Source organism: Nyctereutes procyonoides, unplaced genomic scaffold, assembly GCF_905146905.1.
Source record: "Nyctereutes procyonoides isolate TBG_1078 unplaced genomic scaffold, NYPRO_anot_genome, whole genome shotgun sequence".
Lineage (NCBI taxonomy): Eukaryota > Metazoa > Chordata > Mammalia > Carnivora > Canidae > Nyctereutes > Nyctereutes procyonoides.
In genome coordinates, this window is record NW_026575142.1 from 25,771,393 (window position 1) to 25,798,044 (window position 26,652).

Sequence of the window (26,652 nt, forward strand, 5' to 3'; positions counted from 1 at the left end):
GGAGCTCAATCCCAGGACCCTGGGATCATGACCCCAGCAGAAGGCAGATGCTTAACTGACTGCCCCTAGACTCTCACTCTGTTCCATTACTATAACGGTCTTGTTCACAATGTCATGAATCTCCTAACGGTCATAAACCAAGTAACAAGACTAACAAGACCGCAGGCCCATCTATATTAACAAATAGTATGGCTCACCCCTAAGACTTTCCCTTTAATTAATTAAGTCAATAAAAATGAAAATAAATATGAAACTGAGGCCAGGCAAGATAAATTAAGCATTGCTCATTTTTTAGCACATGAGCCAATTTTCATTTACAGAAATGATAGTTAAGAACGCAAGCTATGAAGTCCGTCCTTTACTTGGGGTGATGCTAGACTTAGTTTCTCTAGTATTTAATTTCTTTGCCTACAAAATGGGGATAATAATAATACCAACTTCAAAGGTATACTGTGAACTTTGCTAGCATGTAGTATGTATTCAGCAAATACTTGCTCTTATTAAGCAATGCTATCACCATTAAAAGATTTTCATACAGCTTAGCAGACATTCTCTTGTTTTTTTCATTACTTTGTCTTGGGGTGCCTGGATGCCTTGGTTGGTTGAGCATTGATTTCAGCTGGGGTCATGATCTGGGGGTTGTGAGATTGAGCCTCACACTGGGCTCTGCATTTAGCATTAAGTCTGCTTGTCCCTCTCCCTCTGCTCCCCCACTCTCTCCCTCTCTAAAATACATAAAATCTTTTTAAAAATTGTTTTTAACATATAGTAAAAAGAATATTTAAAGTCATATAGATTTATTACAGGAGGAGGATTACCACCTAAAAAGACATACCTTGCTTGTAGAAGCATATGTATAAATATTGGGGAAAAATAAACATTATTAACATTTTATTGTTTATGGTTGGGTTTTTTTCTGCCTTATATTGTTTTCCAAAACTTCCTTAATGCTTTTTATAATTAAGAGAAACATAATTTGCAAATGAAAAGACTTTTTTTTTTAAATACCTTAAATTCTATAAAGAACTCCTAGGAGTAATTCCCTAAATTGCAGTACTACTGGTGTACCCTCTTTAGTATCTATGTAACACAAAAGAAAGTAATAAATAGTAAACAATAAAGTACAATTCTAGTAAATATTATGTAGAATATAAGGTTAAAATCACTCACAAAATGTTTAGACTACCAGAATATGCCTTAAAAAATTTACTATAAAAATTTCCAAACACGCAATAGACAGAGTAAACCTCCATGTACAAGTCAACAGTCTCCAACAATTATCAACAGACCCATCACTCTATTCTAGCATCCTCTATTTTAAAACAAATCCCAATTATGACATTTTTAAGAATGTCTGTACTTAAACCCCTCCCAACCAAGTATGCGTATTTCTTTACATTGTGATGTTGCTAGAAGTAGAATCTTACTTTCCCCATTCTTTGGATATGGGCCAGTCTTGTGACACTGACTTTGACTATGAGAATGCAGGGTTAAGTGACATTATTCGATCTACAAGGCTGTAAGAAGTCTTACAACTTCCACTTTCACTTTCTTGGAATGCTGTCTTGAGAACCCCATGCCATTAGGCCATATAAAGCAAAGCCTAAATGTTAACCAAACCAACTATCAGACCTGTGAATGACACCATCTTGGATCTTCCAGTCTGAGAAATCCTACAGCTAAATGCTAGTACATGAATGAACCCTGGCTAAACCAGCAGAACGACCCAACAGGTGCACAGAACTGTACTAGTAAACAATAATCTTAATCCACTAGGTTTTGAAGCGGTTTGCTATGCAGCAAGAGTGATGCTTCATAACTCATCCTATTTTAATTTTGCTACAATTATTATGTACCCAGTTTCTATGAAAAATCGATTCTGTTTTAGGGTCTAATTTAGAATTTGTCAAGTATCTAGGGGAGTTGAAGTTAGTGAATTACCACTAAATTCAGAGCATGAAGGCCAGAGTTCTCACACAAAATACCTATGTATTTCAGTAGCCACTAGTCTTCCAGAATTGCAAACATACTTATAATTCCATCATTATATATAATATTCCATTCCATACCAAGTATTTAGCCTTTTCTATAAAAATCTGCTTCCGGGAGAAAAAAAAAATATATATATATGTATTTTAAATGGGAAATGCTGCGATGCCTGGGTGGCTTAGCGGTTGAGCGTCTGCCTTTGGCTCCAAGCGTGATCCTGAAGTCCTGGGATGGAGCCTGCTTCTCCCTTTGTCTATGTCTCTGCCTCTCTGTGTCTCTTATGAATAAATAAAATCTAAAAAAATAATAATAAATGGGAAATGCTAGTATTTTATTAATCCTAGTGAAATAAAATCAATAGTGAGATGTGGAACCTATATGTGGTCACAAGAGAAAACACAAAACTCTTTAAAAGTTTTCTAAAAACTGCCTTGGAGTTTCAGCTGACAGATATTTAAGACACAAAGATCTACCCGTGCTTTAACAAATAATTAGAAAAAGGCTTAACATCTTCACGAGAAAATATGCCTATTATGTTAAATTTACACTACTTTATAAATAATCTCTTTTCCTTTGAAGTATTTTTGATCTGTAAATGTGAAGTTTCAATCTTCATTTAGAGAGAACACCATTTTAGAGAAAGTGAGACACACATTACACTGCAGTGCAATGATCCTAAAAAAAAAGGTGAGAACGTAGCTTTTAAGGTCCAAAATTTGGCCTCTTCTAAAGCTGTTGACAAAACTGGGTGTAGAGCAGTAGGTGATTTCAAAACCAGGTGTTCAACTTATGTAGTCTAACTGGTAGAGTCACTGAGAAATATATTTGAGAGCAAGAAAAACCAGCTTTGATCACATGAGTTCAGACCAGAATAGAAAAGTTAAGATCAATGAAAATGAAACCTGAGCCAACTTTCAAATTAGAATTTTATACCCACCTTGGGTTCATCTTACTATTAGCAACTGTATTAAAGGTAGAGTTTCTATAAAATAATGATTTGTGAGAAGATAAATTATTTGACTATAACAGAATTTTGCTTTAGTGAATTCAGAGATCTTACAAGTAATTCAAAATCTTACTCTTTTGACATTATAATCCTAATGTGATCAGGTGTTAATTCTGCTATTTAAGAGTTAAAACGTTCACAATTTGTTGGTTAAAAATAGTTTGATGCAAGCATTTCCCTCTGCATTCCACTTATGCATTTCCCATTGTTCTTTATTATTGGCACTTAATTATCAGCAGTAACAGAAGGATGCCGTCAGTAAAGATTACCTAAAAATCATTTTTATTGGGCTTAGGGATACAATAGCTCTCCATTCCCAACAGCATAGAGCACTTTCTAAAACAGTAGAGGTCTTTCATGTCACCTTCCATTCAATTTGTTGCAGCTATGGGAACAAATTGTCCATTCCTGAAACAAAATACGATACCATGACTTTGCAGTTTCCTTATCAAACTCCTAGTCATCTTCACATCTCTGTTCAAGCAATAGTTCCTGTAAAAAAACTTCCCCAAAGATTAAACACCCCTCCTTTGTGCTCCCACAGTAGTACTATGTTCTTAGACTGAGATAATAGCAGCAGTTGTTTATACATTAGTCTCATGACTAAACTGTGAGTTGTGGAGGGCGGGTGCTTGTCAAGCTCATTCTTATAATATGAAGAAGCCCTAGTCTAGTAGCCAGAATACAACAAATCACAAATCATCAAAAAATGTTTTACATAAGTTGGTAATTTTACACTACTTTTCTAAAATATTAATAATGGGCAACTCTTGAACATACACCAGATGAAGAGTTGTATGAAATGGATATGGAGCTCGATAAAAATGGGCTGCACTGAGAGCCATGGATGATGTTCTCAGGTGATTATCTGACATCTTCATGTAGAACACATGCACGTCTATATAAGGAAATCTTTGTGCTTTACTTTGGAAAATAAGCTCTCTTGCCAGTGTGGCAGAGAATAATCACCTGTATTTAAGTAGGCATTTTTAATCATTCTTATTCAAGACATCTGACCCTGCATGCAACTTTGGAAAAAAGCCAAGATTACACATACCCCACATGCCTACATCTGTGGCATAATACAGAGCAAGGGAAAAATTGTAAAAAGTTGTTACCTAAAAACATTTGTATATAAATGTTTATATACAAAACATACAAATAGAACTTATATATAACAATTATTGGGGGGGAAGGGCTATTAAAGGCTGAGTACAATTTTAAGGTTATTCTGACCGGAATATAAACAATTGGACTTTAGGCATCAATTCCAATTGTTTATAACCACTAAAAATTCAATCCAAGAGCATTATTGTCCCCTAGGTGTTGATTACTACAGGCTCCCTCATCCAATTTAATCCTCACCTCAACTCTAGGAAAACTGCTATGGTTCTAAGGAAATCTGAAGGGGTTAAAAATTATGCCAAAATTAAGAATCAAGCCCAGATCTTCTGAGTTTAAATGCCTCATACACCACAACACCGCTTTCACAGAGGGCTGTAGAGCTGTAAATGAAGTACTGACCCCATTTCTGAAACAAAATGTTTATTCTCATGGGGAAAAAAAAAAAAATCTAATCACACCATGTGGTTTGCCTTAACAAAAGTATGTTGTTTGCTTTTTAAATAAAAATTCGTTTTTTGACTTTACCTTATTAGCTCCAGACGGAAAGGAGAGAGTAAAGGGAGGTCTGAAAAAAATCTACAAAAAAATAACTAAAAAAGTCCTACAAACCTTAAAAAATAAAGGAGATCTTACTAAAACTCCATTTCACGTTAGCACCTTGACTCTCAGTAGTGCCGAGCGACACTAGTCGTGACGAATCCATTACCGGGACAGATTTTCCCCATTTAAGAATACCTACATGCGTACGTAGAAAAAATAATAATAACTGTCGTATTTTGTGGTACTTGTTTGTACACGATGTTCACCTTCACTACGCAGCTCCATTAAAATGAGGGACTACTCTCCGACGGCGCCCGCGAGCTCTTCAGCTCTTCCGCCACAGGCCGGCTTCACGTACACCCGAACGCACACATGCCGTCGACTACTTCAAGTCGGCCCACACGCAGCTCCGCGCAGCACCGAACGACTCCCAAAGCAGCACGACGTTCACGGGACGGAGCGAGCAGTGAGCCCATCGCCGGCGCCGCCCAGGGGCTGGCAAGGCCCGGCCGACCCGGAGGCCGACCCGGAGGCCGCCCCCCCGCGCGCCTGCCCTCAGGGCCCGGGTCCGCCTGCCCGTCCGAGAGGAGGCCGGCCCCAGCACCTCGCCCACCGCCCGTCCTTGAGGACGTACGGTCCGCCCCTCTCCCCGTCACAAACGCCGCCGCGAGACCGCAGGCCGCCGGCAGAGGCCCGGCTCGGGCCCAGGCAGCGGCCTCCGCGGCCTCCCCTCCCCCACGCGGCCTAGCCTAGAACCGACCCGACAGGGAGAAGCCCGAGCGCCGCAGCTGCTTACCCCTGCTCCCTCGCCGGCACGGAACGGGGCGCGTCCTGCCCGCCACGACCGCCCCGCCGCCTTCCTCCTCGGGGTTGTGGGCCTTGACCCGAGCCGAGCAGTCCGCAGAGAAGCACAATGGCGCCCGCCCCTCGCCCGGAGCCGGCGCACAGCGGGCCGCCACCGTTGAAAGCCCCTCCCTTCTTCTCCTCCCGCCCCCGCCCCACCCCCCAGTTCACGGGCTGCGCCGACTTCTCGCGAGAGGGGCGGCGCTGCGGGGCCCCGAGAGCTGCGGGCGGGCTCGACGTACCCCGCCGCGGGGTGGTGCTCTGGCTGCGGCAACCGTTGGAGGGCTGCCCCGGGGAGGCAGCGAAGCGCCACCGGTAAGCAGCGGCGGCTGGTCGGCTGGCGGGCTGGCGGCGGGGCCGGCGAGGGTGCGGGCGCCGGGCGCGGGGCGTCGGAGGCCTGGCCCAGGTCGGCCGCGCTCGCCCGGCTGCCGAGAGCTCGGATGTAGCCCCGCCGCTCCCCGGCGCCCGAGTCCCGGCGCGGGTCCTGCCCCCTCCCGCGAGCCTGCAGGACCCTCTGCTGGAAAAACCGCCCGCTCTTTTTTCTTTTTTCTTTCTTTTTTTCTTTTTCTTTTTCTTTTTTTTTTTTTTTTGCGCTTGGTAAGTGGCGCAGCGAATGCTCGTGGACTCGAGCGAAGCACCGGCTCCTGCGACCTCGCCTCCTGCCCTCCCCTCCCCGGGCGCGGGCCGGCTGCCCCGGGACCGACCCTCCTCGGGGTCCTCGGGCTCGGGGTGCTCCGCTTGTGCCGTCGTGTCTTTCAGAATCGTGGTACTGATCTTTGAGAGTGTAGCTGCAGATTTTGCAGTGAAAAAAAAAATTCACTTTTAGAGGGGAGAAAATTTTGAGATAAAGTGGTCTGGTGAAAATGAGGCGAAACTTTCAAGACCCTGTGAAGTGTGGAAAACTTACTATGTGAACGATTAGTTAAAAAAAAAGGGGGGAGTAAGAGAAGAAAGCCACAATTTAATGCGGATTTAGATAGTACGTGGATTCAGGTGATACTGTGCGTATTTTGAATAATTTATCAAACGTAGAAGTTCTTTACCTAAGGTAGAGGCAAATTACGGGAACTTGTAGGCTTACTCATGGCACCTGATGTTTTTAAGTCACCTATTTTATTAGGTTTTAAGCAATGCATTGGATTCAAATAATTCCAGTCAATGAAGTATGAGATTTATACGTTATTTCTTTGTCATTTTATCCAAAGGCAATGTACTATCACTTATCCCTGTTTCAGTCTGGGAGACAAACAGACTGTCCACGCTTCACTATTACAAGTTGTGAAATAGTATGAATTTTAAAGATTTAACGTTTATCATTTAAAGTTGGCACATAAATGTCAATCTAGTTTTTTAGAATGTGAGTTAAAGATTAAGCATCTGGTATAGGGTAAAGTGAACACATTATATTTTAGAGGAAATGAATATCCCTTTTTAGGAAACACATTTTTTCCCCCCCGGCCTGTGTGAGTGGACCTGTAGCATCGGCTTTGGATGTACACACCTGAAGCGCCAGACTGCATGAGTACCAATCTGACTCTGACTCTGATCCTACTACTTGTGTTGTCTTGAGCAATTCCTTAACTTTGCAAACCTGTCTGTGTAAAATGGGGTTAATGACAATACCTGTACCGCACAGGGTTGTTGAAAGGACTAAATGAGATAATGCATCAGTTCCTGGAACATAATAAGCATTCCATAGCTGTTAGCTAATGCATTCCATGTTTAAACCACCGCTAATAATATCTTTCTGGGGCTTAATGTTACATAGGTCCCTTAAGCATCTTCTCAAGTATATTCTACGCTAAGAGGAATGACTGCACCATTTTCCTGAACTATGGCAGTCAGACCTGGTAGCAGTAACTTCTCTACAGAACCCCCAAACCTGGCAAGAATGGTTCAGATTTTTTATGGCTTCATCCCCACCCAGAAGTGATGCTATCAGCAGAGGTGAGTGTGGCACCAATTTTCTACGCTAAACATAACTTCCAGACTAATTTCTTACTGATGCTAGTAGTTGGGTAAAGATCACTGATAACTATGTTTTTATTCCTTAACAATGGTCACTTACTGCTTGTAAAATACCTTCTCTGAGTTCCCATGTAACTATCATTATCAACAAATAATCATGGAGATTTTCCTCTGTTAATGACAATTTAATAGGAATTGTGGATACAGGGGCTGTTAAAATGGTGACTATATCTTCTGAACTAAAAATCAGTACGAAATGATTTGACAGGCAAAATGTTTGAATTCAGAATTGTTTGACCAATTTAGACTCCATAATTGTCGTTTTTGCTCAAAATACCCCCAATTGATCTTCCTTTACTCAACTTTTGGTCTTTATGACCAACTCTGACATACTGTTTTATATCTAAATATCTTGGTTCACCACTTGCCTGCACCACTCATATTAGTTTCCGTTTTCTAAACTTGGCTTCTTCTCTAAATTAGGCTCTTATTTACAACTATTGATTTCCCCTTTCTACTTTATAAATTTGTCATTTGGTTATGGTAATAGCAACCCTTTCCTCTAATGCCTAAGCATTTCTTCAACTACCTAATAGCTTAGAGAATTCTCTTTCAGATATTAAATTTAAAAGTTCCAATTTTCCTTTTTTTTTTTTTTTTTTGTCATTCCACAATCTAACCTTCTAAGAAGCTTCTCTATGTAAGGGCAATCTTATAGGTACTCTTCACTTTGAATAAACCATGTGATCTTGAAAAAGTGTGGTCATGTTTGCTTTTTATAAATCAAATCATTTTTAAATGTAGATTATTTCTTAAGCTTTCAAGTAATAGAAAGTAATGCTTGGAATGAGAAAAGAGTAGTTATAGGGAGGTTGTCCTTGAAGTGAAAAGAAAGGATGCCAATTTCTTCTTAAGTGGGAATTTTATTGATCCCTGGAAAAAGAAACCTTGTGGCATCAACTAATTTGGGGATCTACTATTTAAAATTATAGGTAATAAAATAAAAGTTATAGGTAATTTTATTTTTTTTTTTTTAAGATTTTCTTTCTTTCTTTGAGAGAGAGCATGCAGGTGTATACATGTGGGGTTGGGGGTGGTGGGAGAGAATCCCAAGCAGACTCTGAGCTGAGTTGGAGCCCCACACAATGCTTGATCTCACTATTCTGAGATCATGACCTGAGCTGTAACCAAGAGTTAGGCACTTAATTGAGCCACCCGAGTGCCCCAAGGTATAGATAATTTAAAATACATACTATTATTTAATAATGGATTGAGGACTCTTCTTCTTACTTAAAGATACTGTGCTTTAAATCTTTGATGTAAAAGAATTCCTTTCATTCCAAAAATGGTAAACCTCTGATTTAGAGATTTTGTGAATTTTAATTTTTCCTTTAATTAAAGAGAATTTTAGAAATTTGAGTATAATAAAAAATACCACATTTAATAAAGAAACATTCAAGAAACTCTGTTAGTTGATTTCTGCTGCAATAATTTTCAATCCCCAAAGCTAGTAGTTGAAACAATATAAAAAAAAAAAAAAAAAAACCAACTGTCTGAGAACCCTTTTTTTATACATAAGCTCATGGTCTAGAACTCACTGGTTCTAGGTATAATCATTCTTGCTCATATAGCTACTCCAGAATATATATAAGCTGATCAGAAGCAATTCCCAATTAATGACGCACTTGGAACCCATATGTAAAATACATTTCAGACTGCCTGAAACATAGTTTTAAATAAAGGCAATTCTTTTTTTTATTAATAATACTAGGGGTTGAGAAAATATGGTACACAGACCAAATCTGGTTCATTGCTATTACCGTAAAGAGTTTTATTGGAACACAGGCAGGCTGTGTTTATGTATTATCTATGTATTCGCGTTGGCCCGAGAAACAGAATAAATAATACATAATAGTACTACCTATTTATGTGTCTAGAGAATTGGCTAACATAGTTGTAGGGGTTGTTGGAATTTGTAGGGCAGACCCGAAGGCAGAAACTCAGACAGGAGTGAATAATACAGACTTAAGGCAGAATTTCTTCTCCAGGAAAGCTGTTTTGCTCCCAAGGCTGAATAGACGAGGCCCATCATATTATTAAGGATAATTTCCTTTACTTAAAGTCAACATATTGTAAATGTTAAGCACATTTGCAAAATATCTTCATAACAATGCCTAAATTAGTATTTGATTAAATAACTTGACACTTTACGTTCACTAAGTTATCTCATAAAAATAACCATCACTTCCCATGACTGCTTTTACCCTACAGTGGCAGAATTGACTAGTTGTGTTTGAGACACTGTGGCTCAGAAAGCCTAGAATATTTACTGTTTGGTGTTTTACAGAACGTTTGCCGGCCCCTCTAGTAAACTGAAACCAGATTGAACTGACTCTGTTCCTTTAATAACAGTCAAGGTAAACATACATACACATCAGAATGATAATAATTGGCTCTCATGGCTACGTCAGATTACATTTACAAAACTATATGGAGAAGAGGATCCAAATACTGATATAACTTCCTTGGGTATCCCCTCTGGCAAGTTTGGTCACTATCCCCTTCTTAATTTTTCTTCTTGTGTATGATTTTATAAGAATGTAGGTAGGTGATTATGCATACTAGCTATTTTATTACAGGCCTTTTCTCTTTCCCTTCATAATTTGGCTCTCCTGTCTCTAATTACTACTTGATAAACATCCTTGCAAAATTAGTGAGTAATTTTTTTCTATATGATCATCCATTCTTAAAAGTTCTAGGAGCACCTGGGTGGTTCAGTCACTTAAGTGTCCAACTCTTGATTTCAGCTCAGGTCATGAACTCAGTGGTAAGATCAAGCCCAACAATGGGCTCTCTACACTGGGCGTGGAGCCTGCTTGGAATTCTCTCTCTCCCTCTTCCTTTGCCCCTCCCCCTTCAATGCACACGTCCACACTCTCTTTCAAAAATAAATAAATAAAAGAATAGTTCTGTAAAACGCAAGTGTGCTTTCTCTCTCCACACATATAGAACTATCTACTCATAGTTTCTTTTACCATTCATTTTATAAAACAACCTCAAATTTCATTGTGCATGTTCATCTTGCTTTTTTCAACCAAAAGTACCTCTTATCCAAATCCCTGTTTATATTGTTTATCCTTTCTTTTTTTTTTTTTTATCTTTTTTTTTATCCTTTCTTTTTGAGTGTAATAGCTATTACCATTCTGTCTTGTCTTCATGGTTTTTTCAGCTTTCTCATCTTTCTCTTGACTTGCTATTTAGTATCTTTTACAAAGATACATTCATATGGTAAAATATGTCTACGATTTCTTTTATAACTTTTGCGTTTTTAGCTTAGTTTAAAAAGTCATACCTATTTCTAGATTGTATCATGTAGTTTCCTAGATTTTCTGGACTGTGTTTAATTAAACTTAAATTAATTTTTGTATATGGAATAATAAGATACAATTTTATGTTCAATTCAATGGATAGCCAGCTATGCTGGTAGCATTTCTTAAATGCCTTTTTTGTTTATGTATGACCTCTGTCACACACTGAATTCTCAAATTTATACTAGATTTATTTCTGGATTTCCTCTTGTGAAAACTAAACTATTCAGAACTGTAAACTACGCAGAGAACTATTATTTTGGTTCCTTTTGAGTCTACATTTTCTTACTGTTCTGCGATTTAATCACCTACTTATTCAATAGTAAGAAATGGTAACTCTATTTCCTCTGGAATCACTTTGTATTATATATAGTGCATGTTATGCTACTAACCTACCTAGAAATCATCTTAATTTTTTCGCACTATTCATTTCCTCTTCTTAGCAACTTGCTAAAGCCATTGAATATACTTCATTATTTAAAAACACCTTATCAATATTTTTATATTTCAAAATAATTTTTTAAAAAACTATACACATACACATATATACTACTTAGATTCTTTTCTTTATTTTTAAATATTTTATTGATTTATTCATGAGAGACATAGAGAAAGAGGCAGAGACACAGGCAGAGGGAAAAGCAGGCTCCATGCAGGGAGCCTGACATGGGACTTGATCCCAGGTCTCCAGGATCACGCCCTGGGCTGAAGGTGGCGCTAAACTGCTGAGCCACCCGGACTGCCCAACTACTTTGTTTTTTTTTTTTTTTTTTTTCCATTCATCTTTTTTTTTTTTTTTAATAAATTAATTTTTATTGGTGTTCAATTTACCAACATACAGAATAACACCCAGTGCTCATCCCGTCAAGTGTCCCCCTCCGTGCCCGTCACCCATTCACTCCACCCCCGCCCTCCTCCCCTTCCACCACCCCTAGTTCATTTCCCAGAGTTAGAAGTCTTTATGTTCGGTCTCCCTTTCTGATATCTCCCACACATTTCTTCTCCCTTCCCTTATATTCCCCTTCACTATTATTCATATTCCCCAAATGAATGAGAACATACACTGTTTGTCCTTCTCCGATTGACTTACTTCACTCAGCATAATACCCTCCAGTTCCATCCACGTTGAAGCAAATGGTGGGTATTTGTCGTTTCTAATGGCTGAGTAATATTCCATTGTATACATAAACCACATCTTCTTTATCCATTCATCTTTCGATGGGCACCGAGGCTCCTTCCACAGTTTGGCTATTGTGGACATGGCTGCTAGAAACATCGGGGTGCAGGTGTCCCGGTGTTTCATTGCATCTGAATCTTTGGGGTAAATCCCTAACAGTGCAATTGCTGGGTCGTAGGGCAGGTCTATTTTTAACTCTTTGAGGAACCTCCACACAGTTTTCCAGAGTGGCTGCACCAGTTCACATTCCCACCAACAGTGTAAGAGGGTTCCCTTTTCTCCGCATCCTCTCCAACATTTGTGGTTTCCTGCCTTGTTAATTTTCCCCATTCTCACTGGTGTGAGGTGGTATCTCATTGTGGTTTTGATTTGTATTTCCCTGATGGCAAGTGATGCAGAGCATTTTCTCATGTGCATGTTGGCCATGTCGATGTCTTCCTCTGTGAGATTTCTCTTCATGTCTTTTGCCCATTTCATGATTGGATTGTTTGTTTCTTTGGTGTTGAGTTTAATAAGTTCTTTATAGATTTTGGAAACTAGCCCTTTATCTGATATGTTATTTGCAAATATCTTCTCCCATTCTGTAGGTTGTCTTTGAGTTTTGTTGACTGTATCCTTTGCTGTGCAAAAGCTTCTTATCTTGATGAAGTCCCAATAGTTCATTTTTGCTTTTGTTTCTTTTGCTTTCGTGGATGTATCTTGCAAGAAGTTACTGTGGCCAAGTTCAAAAAGGGTGTTGCCTGTGTTCTCCTCTAGGATTTTGATGTCATCCACATGCAGAAGAATGAAACTAGACCACTCTCTTGCACCATACACAAAGATAAACTCAAAATGGATGAAAGATTTAAATGTGAGACAAGACTGCCCAACTACTTTGATTCTTAACTCTGTTTCGTATCCCACAGTCCAGTCTCAGTTTTTCACCATGTAGCCTTGGCCATTCTTGACAGCAAGTTGGCCACTTGTATCATGGACAATACGGAATAAATCTTAAATTTTTCTGTATTATATCATCATAAGTGTTATGATAATAGTAATATGTTAAAAATATTTCATTCCTAGTTAATGTTTATAATTCTTAGCTTTAGCATAGCAAACAAACAGGTTGGCAGTAGTTCACTTTGTTGTGGCTTGAATATTATTCTCTTCAAAGCTGAGAACCCTCTACTTTAAAAAATATTTTAATTCAGTTCTTAGAGATATTAATTCAGTACTTTTTTGTTTGCATGCAGTTAACTGTGCTTAAATTGTGGAAAGGCTTTTCTCAGGAAACTGATTATTTTACTGTTTGTCTATTAAGGTATTTTTTAATCTTATGAACTTTATCTCAAATAGTTCTTGAATTCAAAGTTTTGAACAGGTGTTTTCATATTAGGGTCCTAGTATGTGAATGAAAATACGAAATACAATTTTAATGAATATTTGGTTTCTCTTAATGGTTTTATAAATATATTGATGTGACTGTGTTATGTTAGACATTATTTTCTGAGGTTAATAACCAAATGTTTTCTTGGTACATCAATTTTGCTATGAGTCATCATGTTACAAATTGCTACAGGACTTCTAAAATACAATTATTTTCATGAAGTTATATATCGGGTTTTAATAGACCTTATTAATAGCTTTTAATCTGAATAAATAAGAGTCAAATTACAGCATTAAGAGATTAATTGGATAGATGAAAACTTGTATCTAAAAAGTTTGAGTAAAGAGTTTAAATTTCTGTAATTCTTCCTGATAATGTTCAGAAATAAAAACTGTTAAGTGTTTAGGCTTACCTATACTTGGAAGCAAGCCACATAGAAACTATTATTATCTATTTTCTTCAATGAAAAAACATGTACAGAAAGATCTAAATATACTACTGCAAAAGTTTGCTTCTAAACCAATTAAAGGGGGATGCCTGGGTGGCTCAGTGGTTGGGCATCTGCCTTTGGCCCAGGGCATGATCCTGGGACTCCGAGATTGAGTCCCACATCAGGCTCTCTGCCTGCTTCTCCCTCTGCCTATGTCTCTGCCTCTTTCTGTGTGTCTCTCATGAATAAATAAATAAAATATTTTAAAAATAATAATTAAAAAAAAATAAACCAATTAAAGGGAAAGAAAAGCAACTTTTACATACAGAGTAGATGTTTTTACAACCCTATTTAGAAGATTTTTGCTTTCTTGCTAGCAGAACCACGTGTAGAATTTAAGCTTTGTTCACAGCAAAATTGGCACAGGCTCTCTTTGCAATATTTTTAACTTATTCAGGAAAATGTTGTGGAAAAGAATAAAAATTATTAATATAAGTTAGATGAAAAATGCTTTTTAGAATAAAATGGAAATTTTTAAATATAGAATCAACTATTAAACATTATGTTGTTATTTTTAAAATAGCAGTAAGGGAGCACTTCCCTTTTTCATGAATTGAAAAAATATATTTTTAATTTAATATTTCATCAGTTCGTATAGATGAATGAGTAAGTTACCATTATTTGTGAAAAAATAAATGACACAGGTTTTTAGTCCTTAAGAATAAGATCAGGGGCAGCCTGGGTGGCTCAGTGGTTTAGTTCCCCCTTCCGCCCAGGGCATGATCCTGCAGATCTGGGATCGAGTCCCACGTCGGGCTCCTGCATGGAGCCTGCTTCTCCCTCTGCCTGTGTCTCTGCCTCTCTCTCTCTCTCTCTCTCTGTGTGTGTGTGTCCCATGAATAAATAAATAAATAAATCTTTAAAAATAAAAATAAAAAAGAATAAGATCATATATTCCCATTGAAAATTAAGGAAAAATGTTTCCAGTTTCTGGTTATACATGTGAGGAGCTTGGAAATCCCACTCCATCCTAACAACAAGTAAAAAGCTCGTCAGACTGAAAAATCTCTTATGAATTCATAAGAGATTGAAACCACACACAAGAACAGGTGCCTGGGTAGGAAACCCTGCACTATAATTAATTGCTGGAGGCTCAGTATGGACAATTCTGAGACTTAACAACTCCAGTGAGACCCAATCATAGCGGGCCCATCACAGTATTGTGAGATTCACCTTTAGGGGTTAGAACAGATTCCCAGAGTTAATATTGAAGAAAACTCTTCTTGGACTTCTGTCAAGGAGAAGTCCCGTTTCTCCAGGCAAGTGGAAAAGGAACCATTTTGAAATACACCAGATCACTATGTTCTTAACACACCCTGCCCTCAGGGGAAACGTTAACTGGAAACCTAAACTGACTTATCAGTACCTAACTAATCTGAGTAAAAGAAACACCCAACTATTGCCAGCTCTACCCATCCTGTCTTTCCTCCAGTAGAAAAAAAACAAGAGCCAACTGAAAAGCTCTTGTGAAGTTCACAGTCCATAAGCATTGACTTTCTAAAAGACTGAGACCTAATCATGGAATTATACAATGTTCCCCTCCCCCCCCACCACTGCATTACTGAAGGTTTTATTTATAGCAGTTCCTTTTACCCCAACATATTATGTCTGACTATCAAGAAAAAAAAATAAAGCAAACCAAAACCAAAAGACAAAACATGATTTGAAGAGATAGAGCAAGCATCAAAACGAGACATAGTGGAGATATTGGAATTTTGTTATTATTATATATTTATTTTTAACATAGCACCCTAGTTTCATATCATGCACATTTTCCGAAGTTTGTGATTCTTACCCTGTTTTCACAAAACAGGAATTTACAACTATGATTAATTAGTATGCTATAGGCTCTGATGGATAAGGTAGACAACACAAAAACAGCTGAGTAATGTAAACAGAGACATAGAAATAGTAAGAAAGAATAGCAACAAAAAAGCAGAAAAAAAACACTATAACAGGAAAGAACATCTCTATGGGTTTATTAGTACAGTTGACATGGCTGAGGAAAGAATCTCTGAATTAGACTTTATGACAATAGAACCCTTAATAACCAAAAATCAGAGAGAACAAAACTATAAAAAAAAAACAGAGCACAATATCCAGGGACTGTGGAAAAACTCTAAAAGGTGCCAACTAGGTATAATGGGACCATCTCAAAGAGAAGAAAGAAACAAACAGCAGGGAGCCTGCATCTCCCTCTCCCTCTGCGCTCTCCTCTCTCCCTCTCTTGTTCTCTCTCAAATAGATAAATAAAATCTGTAAAAAAAACAAGTTGAAAAAACTTCTTGACAGTAGACCTGCCTTAAAAAAAAATTAAAAGTAATTCATTACAGAGAAGGGGAAAGTATTATAGTTCAGAAATTCAGATCTATGTGAAGAAAGGAAGAGCACCAGAGAAGGAAAAAATGAAGGTAAAATATGAACTTTTATTTTTTTTTAATCTAATATTATTTTGTTCAAAATAATACCAACAATATATTCAGTTATATATACTCATGTGTAGGTCTATGTATGCATATGTAAGTGCTTCTGTATACTTATACATAAACAGACTTCAAAGTAAAGAAAACTAGTAGGGATAAGGAGGATCAGTTTCTAAGAAGACATAACAATTTGTAATATGTAGGAATATCTAAGAACAGAGCATCAAACTACATGAGGCAAAAATAATAGAACTGCAAAAAGAAATAGATGAATTCATTATCCTTGTTGGAGACTTCCATACTCCTTTCTCAGAAATGGATTGATCCAGCAGATAGAAAATCAGTAAGGACATACCTGAACTCAGCCACATCTTTAATCAACTGGATATAATTGACATATTTCGACTCCTTCATCCAAAACAGGGAAATTAAAATTTCTCAAGCTCACGCGGAACATTCACCAAGATAAGCTACATTCTAGGACATAAAACACACATTAACAAATTTTAAAATACATATACAATGTCTGCTGTCAGCCATAATGTAATTAAACTAGGAATCAACCACAAAAAGACAGCTAGAAAATTTTAAAATACATGGACATCAAGCAATAGACTTCTAGACATAGGAGTCAAAGAAGAAATCTCAGAAAAAATTTAAAATATTTAAAACTTAATGAAAATACATTTTAAAATTTGTGGGAAGCCACAAGGCAGTGCTTAGAGGGAAATTTTATTATAGAATTTGTACATTGGAATAGAAGGAATGTCTAAATTCAGTAAGTTTCCAGGAAACTAGAAAAAGAAGAAATTAAGTCTAAAGTGAGCAAAAGAAAAATAAGATATAATAATAGAACAGAAACCAATGATTTTGAAACTGGGAAATCAATAGAAAAAAAACAACAAAACTAAAAGCCAGTTCTTTAAAAAGGTCAATAAAATCAGTAAGTCTTTAGCTAAGGTTAACTAAGGAAAAAAGATAGAAATTAATAATGTCAGAGAGAACATCACTACAGATTCCATGGAAATTGAAAGGATTCCAGGAGCATCTCTAGGCCCACAAATTTGATAATCTAAATGAACCAATTCCTTTAAAGACACAACATGTCAAGATACACACAAGGAAATAGATTTGGGTACACCTGTATCTATTAAGGAAATGGAATCAATAATTCATAACCTTCCAAAACAGCAAGCACCAAGCTCAACTGGGTTGACTGCTAAATTTAAGAGAGAAATTAGGGATCCCTGGGTGGCGCAGCGGTTTGGCGCCTGCCTTTGGCCCAGGGCGTGATCCTGGAGACCCGGAATCGAATCCCACGTCGGGCTCCCGGTGCATGGAGCCTGCTTCTCCCTCTGCCTGTGTCTCTGCCTCTCTCTCTCTCTGTGTGTGTATGACTATCATAAATAAATAAAAATTAAAAAAAAAAGAGAGAAATTATATCAATTCTCTCCAAACTCAGAGGATAAAAGGAAAGGAAATAGTTCTTAACTTGCTCTGTGAAGCCAGACTTAATATATAACCAGAGTAATCAGAGCAGTGTGGTATAAGCAAAAGAATAAACATAGATCAATGGAACAGAATAGAGAGCCCAGAAATAGACCCTCATAAATATAGTCAACTGATCTTTGACAAAGTAGCAAAGGCAATACAATGAACAAAGAGAGTTGCCTCAAAAATGGTGCTGAACCAACTGAGTAAATTAAAAAAAAAAAAAACCCAAAAACATAAAAAAGGAACTAGATACACACTTTACATCCATAACCAAAATTAATTTAAAATGAGTCATAGGCCTAATATAAAATGCAAGACTATACAACTATAGAAGATAAAACCTAGAGACCTTGGATATGGTTATGTCTTTTTTTTTTTTTTTTAAGATTTTATTTTAAAGTAATCTCTATACCCAATGTGGGGCGCAACCTGGAGATTAAGAGTCACATGCTCTACAAGCTGAGCTAGCCAAGTTATGCCTTTCAAATAAAACACCAAAGACATGGTCCATGAGAGAAATAACTGATAAGTTGGACTTTATTAAAATTAAAAACTTTGGCTGTGTGAAAGACTATGTCAAGACAGAAGTGGGGTGGGGACGCCTGGGTGGCTCAGCAGTTGAGCTTCTGTCTTTGCCTCAGGGTGTGATCCCAGATAACCGGGATCAAGTCCCATGTCGGGCTCCTTGCATGGAGCCTGCTTCTCCTCCCTCTGTCTGTCTCTCAAGAATAAATAAAATCTTAAAAAAAAAAAAAAAAAAAGCAGAAGTCAAGCCACAGAATGGGAGAAAATATTTGCCAAAAACAGGCCTGATATAAGATTGTTATCCAAGATATACAAAGAATGCCTAAAACTTAGCAATAAGAAAACAACTCAGTTTTAAAATGAACCCAGGACCTTAATAGAAACATCACCAGAGAAAGTATACAGATGGCAAATAAGCTTATGAAAAGATGCCCCACGTCATATGTCATCAGGAAACTGAAAATTAATACAGTGAGATACTACTGTATACCTGTTAGAATAGCCCACTTTTGAAACATTGACAATACCAAATACTGACAAGCAAGAAGAGCCCCAGGAACTCTCATACGGCTGATGGGAATGTAAAAAGGGACAGCTACATTGTAAGATAACTTCTCACAAAATGAAAATGATTTTTTTACAAAATGAAACTCTCACACACTACCCAGCAATCACATTACTTGGTATATACCCAAAGGATTTGAAAATTTATGTCTATAGAAAAACTTGAATGGGCACCTGGGTGGCTCAGTGGTTGAGTGTCTGCCTTTGTCTCAGGTCATGATCCCAGGTCCTGGGACTGAGTCCTGCATTGGGCTCCCCCCCTGGGGAGCCTGCTTCTTCCTCTTCCTTGGTCTCTGTCTCTCTCTGTGTGTCTCTTATGAATGAATAAATAAAATCTTAAAAAAAAAAAAAAAGACGCCTGGGTGGCTTAGCAGTTAAGCGTCTGCCTTCAGCTCAGGGCGTGATCCTGGAATTCCGGGATTGAGTCCCATATCGGGCTCCTTGCAGGGAGCCTGCTTCTCCCTCTGCCTGTGTCTCTGCCTCTCTCTCTCTCTCTCTCTCTCTCTCTCTCTTTCTGTCTCTGATGAATAAATCTTATAAGAAAAACCTGCACATGAATGTTCATACCAGCTTTATTCATAAATGCTAATTCTTGGAAGTAACTAAGATGCCCTATAGTAGGTGAATGGGTAAATAAACTGTGGCATATCCAGGCAGTTGATTATTATTCAGAGCTAGAAAGAAATGAACTTCAAGTGTTGAGAAGACATGAAGGAAACAAACGCATATTGCTAAGTGAAAGCTGCCATTCTGAAAAGGCCACGTATTATGAGACCAAGTATATGACATTTAGGAAAAGGAAACATACTGGAGACAATAAAAAGATTTGTGATTGCCAGAAATAGTATTAGGGAGAGATGAATAGGCATACCACAGAGAATTTTTTAGGGCAGTGGAAATACTCTGCGCAATGTTACAATGATGAATATATGCCACTGTACTTTTGTCCAAACATAGAGTGAACTCTAAGGAAAACGGGACTTTGAATGATAACGTGTAAATATAGGTTCATCCGTTTAAAGAAAAAAAATGTCATTTTTATAAGTGATGTTGATAATGAAGGCTATGTGTGGTGGCGGGATGTATATGAGAAATGTTTGCACTTCTATTTCAATCCTACAACTGCTCTGAAAACATAAAGTCTTGGGGTACCTGGGTGGCTCAGAGGTTGAGCACCTGCCTTCAGCTCAGGACGTGCTCCTGGGGTTGTGGGATCGAGTCCCGCATCTGGCTCCCCATGGGGAGCCTGCTCCTCCCTCTGCCTATGTCTCTGCCTCTGTGTGTCTCACGAATAAATTAAAAAATCTTTTTAAAAAACCCTAAAAATTCCTTTTTTAAAAAAATCCAGAAATATGTTAAAATACCGTTCATCATTATTTATAAAGAAAAAATTATCACTTAGAGAAAAAATTAAAAATCAGATTCGGACGCCTGGATGGCTCAGCAGTTGAGCATCTGCCTTTGGCTCAGGGTGTGATCCCTGGGTCAGGGATTGAGTCCTGCATTGGGCTCTCTACTTGGGAGCCTGCTTCTCCCTCTGCTGGTGTCTCTGCCTCTCTCTGCCTCTCTCTGTGTGTCTCTCATGAATGAAATAAAAAATCTTTTAAAAAAATGTTTGTATCTATAACAATGCATTTTGGTATTAGCACTGTGAGATGTATATATAAGTTTTATTTATAATAAATTTGCTTTTTCTTGGTGGCTGATGACTACGACATTAGTCACATTTAGATTTAATTTATAGAATACTTTGGGCACCTGGGTGGCTCAGTGGTTGAGTATCTGCCTTTGGCTCAGGTCATGATCCTGGGTCCTGGGATTGAGTCGTGCTTTGGGCTCCCCAAAGGGAGCCTGCTTCTCCCTCTGTCTATGTCTCTGCCTCTCCGTCTGTGTCTCTCATGAATAAATAAGTAAAATCTAAATAATAACAATAACTTATAGAATACTTTATAATACTTTGAATTGCCATTGATTAGAAATTTTTTAAATCCACAGTTTTTATTAAAAACGTAGCATTGTGGGCAGCCCCGGTGGCCCAGCGGTTTAGCACCACCTTCAGTCCAGGGTGTGATCCCGGAGATCCGGGATCGAGTCCCACATTGGGCTCCCTGCATGGAGTCTGCTTCTCCCTCTGCCTCTGTCTCTGCTCCTCTCTCTCTCTCTCTCTCTCTCTCTCATGAATAAATAAAATCTTAAAAAAAAAAGCATTGGTCTATTCATATCAAAATGAAATTTTATAGTATTTTTATTTTGTTTATTATTTTTTAAGATTTTATTTATTTATTTTACAGATTGAAAGTAATGAGCAGGGGGAGAGGCAGAGGGAGAGGAAGAGAGAAAATGTTAAGTTGACCCGCACTAAGCACAGAGCCTGATGCGGGGCTTGATCTCATGACCCTGAGATCACAACCTGAGCTGAAGTCAAGAGTTGATCTCCTAACTAACAGAACCACCCAGGGGCTCCTGTAGTATTTTTCTTTTATCGAAATTTGTTTGCTGAATTTTCTCTAACATTTTTCATAATTATATCATGTTTGATTTAACCATGAAAGCTATGTAACACCTGGAATATGTATACATAATATAAATTCTACTTGAACATCTTTTTTTTTTAAGATTTTATTTATTTATTCATAGATATGCAGAGAGAGAGAGAGAGAGAGGCAGAGGGAGAAGCAGGCTCCATGCAGAGTCCACGTGGGACTCTATCCAGGGTCTCCAGATCACGCCCTGGGCTGCAGGCGGCGCTAAACCGCTGCGCCACCGGGGCTGCCCTAACATCTTTTTTTTTTAAAAAGAAAATTATACCACTTTATGAGTTTGAGAAATTTTTCATCCTGTCCCATTAGTGTTATGAATTGAAATTAACATGCTCCTGCCCCCAAATCATAAGTTGAAACCCTAATTCCCAATGTGATGGTATTAAGAGGTGGGAACTTTGGGAAATAACTTTTAAGAGACCGTGTTATGATGGTGGGATCCTCTTAATGGGATTAGTGCCCTTAGAAGAAGAAGAGGGAGAGAACCATGTGAATACATGATAAGGCAGCACTCTAAACCAGGAAGTGGAGCTTCACTAGGCACTTCATCTTGGACTTCCCAGCCTCCAGAACTGTGAGAAATATATGTTGTTTAAGCCACCCATAAAAAATATGGTATTTTTGTTATAGCAGCCCCAGCTAACTAAATAAAATAGTATAGAATAAGTAGTGATAAGTAATAGTAATAGAAAATAAGAAGTATGAAGAGATTCTAAGTGGAATTTCCAATTAGTAGAGTTTACTCTTATGTAACTATTTTGTGAATTGCCTGATATTAAGGATGCATGTAGAATTTTTGAGTTGCCAGACTATATTACTTATTTTTAAAATTTTAATTCCAGGATAGGTATCTTACAGTGTTATAGAAGTTTCAGATGTACAATATAGTGATTCAACAATTCTATACATTACTCAGTGCTTATCAGATGAGTGTACTCTTAATCCCCTTCACCTCTTTCACCCACCCTTCCACCCGCCTACCTCCTTCTGGTAACCATCAGTTTGTTCTCTATAGTTAAGACTATTTTGGGGGGCAGCCCGGGTGGCTCAGCGGTTGAGCGCCTGCCTTCAGCCCAGGGTCTGATCCTGGAGACCCGGGATTGAGTCCCACATTGGGCTCACTGCATGGAGCCTGCTTCTCCCTCTGCCTGTGTCTCTGCCTCTCTCTCTCTGTGTGTGTCTCTCATGAATAAATAAAATATTTAAAAAATAATATTAAAAAAATGTTTTTTGATTTGTCTCTTTTTTCCTCTGTTGTTTCTTAAATTCCACATATGAGTGAAATCATATGGTATTTGTCTTTTTCTGACTGACTTATTTTACTTAGCGTTATATTTTCTAATCCATCCATGTTGTTGCGAACAGATTACTATTTAAATAATAATTGTGGTAAAATTGCCTTTACAAATAAATTGTTGGGTTAATAAATCATTATTCAAATATTTATATTCTACATGTTTGAATACCAACTCATTGAGTTACAGTATCTTTCTGTAATTTAAAAGGAAGAAATTGACATTTAAAATTTTTTATAGGAACCTAATTTGAAAAAGATTTTTAAATAGTTAAATTGAGGGATGCCTGGGTGGCTCAGCTGTTAAAGGTCTGCCTTTGACTCAGGTCATGGCCCTAGAGTCCGAGGATCAAGTCCCACGTCGGGCTCCCTGCATGGATCCTGCTTCTCCCTCTGCCTATGTCTCTGCCTCTCTCTGTATCTCTCCTGAATAAATAAAATATTAAAAAAAAAAGGATAGTTGAATTGAAGATGTAGTTCATACTCTAAATTTCTTATAAAAAGCCATTATTGGAATTCCTGGGTGGCGCAGCGGTTTGGCACCTGCCTTTGGCCTGGGGCGCGATCCTGGAGACCCGGGATCGAATCCCACGTCGGGCTCCCGGTGCATAGAGCCTGCTTCTCCCTCTGCCTGTGTCTCTGCCTCTCTCTCTCTGTGTGACTATCATAAATAAATAAAAAATTTAAAAAAAAAAGCCATTATTATAGATTGATGTTTTCAAAAGTACTTTTGCTTCTTTTCCTTTCTTGTGAGAATTGTACAATATTTTTACATTATTTATTTTCATTTGTATTACTGACATGTAGTTGACACAATATTACATTACTTTCAGATGTACAACATAATGTTTTGATAACTCTATATTATGCTATGCTCACAAGTGGAGTGACTATCTGTCACTGTACAACGCTATTCCCTTTCATCCTCAATGACTTAATTCATTCCATAACTGGAAGCCTGTACCTCCCACTTCTTGTATTTAAATACAAAATGCAGATTTATCAAAATACATGAATAAAAATTTCTATATGTCAAATTATCATAGATGTTAAAGATATGAGATAGAAATACAGTATTAATACCAAATTCTCAAAGCTTTTTAAAAGAATGTTTATCCAAAAGGTGAACAACCACTTCTCTAGGATTACTTATATTTATGACTTATATAAAATAAATTCATTATTTTGAGGCAATTGGTAAGACACAGAATTGGAAAACTTTATGCTCATATCCTGTGCTGTGTTGTGGTTTCACAGTTTATCATACACATTCAGTATGCTTTTTAATAACCTTTTAAAAAATATCTTAAAATAGTTTCCTACTTTAAACACTTTGAGAATTTTAGTAGGGTAACTTAACTGATTTATACTAGCAATGAAAGGTAGTATTGACAGCTTATGTATTTCACACTTAAGAGAAAATTTGAAGATGGTTATATTTTCATTACTTCACATATTTAATTTTTAAACAATTTCTAAGCATTCATTCTTATATATTTGACTTTTTGTACCTGTGAGGAGTTTATATTGTAACGTCATATTAGTAAAGTCCCAGGACTCTAACCCTCATAGTTGAGATAAATAGCTAAGATCAATACATACGTTTTAGGAATTTTGAATTGATAGGATGCATTGCAATACAGGATTAATAAAACCCACTGTAGACTTTGTGGATGTGGAATTACAACTGGACCAAGCAGTAGGGATATAATTCAAATAGAAGTGAGAAGCAGTTGTGGTGACTGATTAATCAAAGCACAAAGGCAAAATATTATACTTTTTTCATTTATTTATTCTAAGCTCTATGAAGAATAGACTCTGAAAATCCAGGGTTTATTTCTAACCATGGCTTTAAAAGAAAAAAAAAAGATTGATTTAGTTGACAGAGAAAGTGAGAAAGAGAAAAGGAGCAGGGGGAGAGGGAGAAGGAAAAGCAGAATCTCTGTTGAGTAGGGAGCCTGGTGTGGGGCTTGATTCTATGACTCCAGGATCATGACTTAAGCCAAAAGCCGATGCCTAACCCAGTGAGCCACGCAGGTACCCTAACTATGGCTTTTTAATAATATTGTTGATGTGCTTGGGCCAACTTAAATATTGATTTAATCTGCATGATCCAACAAGTCCATTGGAATGGCGTGGCGTGCTCAGTTTAATAAGAGATACTGGAGATTGTTCCTTGGTTGTGTGTCATTGTCCCGTCTGACTATATCCATCCTATATTCCTTGCTCTGCGACCACGTGCTATTTCTAATATCTGGGATAACCAGAGATAATCCTTGCAAACTGTGGACATTGGGAAAATGTTAAATGAGCAAACAAGGAAGTTTAGGAACTTAATTTTTTGTAAGTTGCTTAAAATAGTAAGTGGTTATTATCTATTAGTAGTGCATATTCACTAAGTATGTTTTGGACAGATAGAGTAAATATTGTTGCTGAGAAATCTTTAATACACTATTTAATTGACAACTGAACAAACAGGGTTGCTGGAAGGGAGATGGGTGGGGGAATGGGGTAACTGGGTATTGTATGTAACTGATGAATCACTAAATTCTACCTTGGAAACTGATAATACAGTATAGGTTAATTGAATTTAAATAAAAAATGTTTAAAAGATACTAATTATATAAGACATTATACTCATTAGAAATTTTAAAATTATTGTTAGTGTTTTTGGATACTATTATAAAATGAATAGACAAATTTTAACTCCAAGAACTATTAAGAAAGAAAGCATTGATTCAGGGCAGTGTTAAAAGTCACCTCACCAAATATGGTAGGAAGGGCTAAACATTTTTATTATATGAAATAGTAGTAGCTCCTATTAAAATATTTTTATGTTGGGAAGTAAAAAGTTGTTTATAATAACTATATGATGCATAGTATTTGATAGAATTAAATAATATACATATATATGTATGAGATACAGCTATACTTATTAGTAAAATGGTTTTATATTGAGTGTAATAGTAGGTTTTTGATAAGCTTAGTTTCATAAGATACCAAAATGAGTACTCTGGCAATGGTGGTTAGCAGAGTAACAGGCACTAGCCCAAATGATAATTATTGGTAATTTGCATTGAGATTTTTCATTCAAATATTTAAAAGTATTTTGGAAACACTAATTAAATCTTTTACAATCTCTTATAATAGGTATTATCAAATTAATTGCATATTTCATATGAAAAAACAACAGCTGAGAGAGGCAAAGTTATTTACCTAAGATCATATATCATTTAACCGATAGAAACTGAGTAGAACCAAATTCTTAATAGTTCTAACTCTATATAAAATAAAATTTTAAAAGTGCAGTAACTTAAGGAATATTGTTATAGTTCCAAGAATAAAAATACTAAGTCTCGGGGGATCCCTGGGTGGCTCAGCGGTTTCGCACCTGCCTTTGGCCCAGGGCACGATCCTGGAGTCCCGGCATGGAGCCTGCTTCTCCCTCTGCCTGTGTCTCTGCCTCTCTCTCTCTCTATATATATATATATCATAAATAAATAAAAATAAATCTTTAAAAAAATACTAAGTCTCAGCATTTAAAAAAATGTTTACTAAAGCAAAATATGGGTGTGTATGTGTGTGTATATATATATATGTATATATATATACATTTTTATTTAAGATTTTATTTATTGGGACACCTGGGTGGTTCAGTGATTGAGTGTCTGCCTTTGACTCAAGTCTGATCCCGGGGTTCTGGGATCAAGTCCCATATTGGGCTCCTGGTAGGGAGCCTGCTTCTCTCTCTGCTTGTGTCTCTGCCTCTCTCTCTGTTTTTTTAAAGATTTTATTTATTGGGGATCCCTGGGTGGCTCAGCGGTTTGGCGCCTGCCTTTGGCTCAGGCCATGATCCTGGAGACCAGGGATCGAGTCCCACGTCGGGCTCCCTGCATGGAGCCTGCTTCTCCCTCTGCCTCTCTCTCTGTGTCTTTCATAT

The 26,652-nt window shown here is 37.5% G+C and overlaps 1 protein-coding gene and 1 long non-coding RNA gene across 9 annotated transcripts in view; one reads left to right on the top strand and one right to left on the bottom strand.

Moving 5' to 3' along the window:
- Positions 1-5,625, bottom strand: part of MARCHF7 (membrane associated ring-CH-type finger 7) — a 54,110-nt gene extending 48,485 nt beyond the window's left edge. For 7 of the 8 annotated variants that reach the window (XR_008662138.1, XR_008662139.1, XM_055307923.1 and 4 more), the window contains exon 1: positions 5,457-5,625. The gene's annotated coding sequence lies outside the window, so the exon portion shown is untranslated. Of the gene's footprint in view, positions 1-4,926; positions 4,989-5,456 lie in introns of those variants that run through there. The other variant, XM_055307919.1, reaches the window with a different exon arrangement.
- A 119-nt stretch (positions 5,626-5,744) lies between these two features.
- LOC129498505 (uncharacterized) overlaps positions 5,745-26,652 on the top strand; it is a 52,846-nt gene continuing 31,938 nt past the window's right edge. The window contains exons 1-2 of the long non-coding RNA XR_008662129.1: positions 5,745-5,818; positions 7,272-7,450. This is a non-coding gene — a long non-coding RNA (uncharacterized LOC129498505). The remainder of the gene's footprint in view (positions 5,819-7,271; positions 7,451-26,652) is intronic.